Below are 609 nucleotides of genomic sequence, written 5' to 3'. Positions count from 1 at the left end.
CCCCCCCCCCCCCTTCCAAGTTAACAAAAATGTGTTCAGAAATGTACAATAAAGAAGGATCTAACCTGCGCTTCAGAGCCCTCTTTGCTGCCTGCATGCAGCCTTTGCCCCTGATCTGAAAGGTGGCTGGCCTCTGTCCTTCATTACTGCAGGGTGTGCAGAGCTGCCTGTCTGAGCCAGGTCTTCCTCTGCCCCTAGAGCTCCTTGTGGGAGTTCCAGGAGGAGACTTGCAGGTCTTCCTCTGGGTCAGGATTTCCATTTTGCCAACCCAGCTGTAAGTATGTTTTTAGTAACTACCTCTTATCAGTGTAAGCATTTTAAAGACCTTTACTACAGGTGTGTAGCATGGGCAGAAATGCAACAGCAGTACAGACTGTTCTGGCATAATTTCTCCCGACCTGTTTCCTTACATGATGGGAGGGGAGAACGGTCTGGTTGGTATCAATGTCAGTTTGCCTGTTGCCAGTGCTGAGACCACCAGGGACTGTCTTCTCTGACCATCTTTTCCTGATTGCTTTTTGGCTTCTCTGGGTACTGATAATTTTATGCATCTGGACCAAATGAAATTCTAGCCTTTTGGGTTTCCCAGGCTTAAAAAAAAAGGTGGGG

The 609-nt window shown here is 48.1% G+C and overlaps 1 protein-coding gene across 5 annotated transcripts in view; it reads left to right on the top strand.

Annotated features, from left to right (window-relative positions):
- RBFOX2 (RNA binding protein, fox-1 homolog 2) overlaps positions 1-609 on the top strand; it is a 115685-nt gene that overhangs the window by 107038 nt on the left and 8038 nt on the right. The gene's annotated exons all lie outside the window — the stretch shown is intronic.

The sequence above is a fragment of the Aptenodytes forsteri genome, unplaced genomic scaffold (assembly GCF_000699145.1).
Source record: "Aptenodytes forsteri isolate BGI_AS27 unplaced genomic scaffold, ASM69914v1 Scaffold284, whole genome shotgun sequence".
NCBI classification, from domain to species: domain Eukaryota; kingdom Metazoa; phylum Chordata; class Aves; order Sphenisciformes; family Spheniscidae; genus Aptenodytes; species Aptenodytes forsteri.
This window is presented reverse-complemented; position numbering and strand designations above follow the sequence as displayed.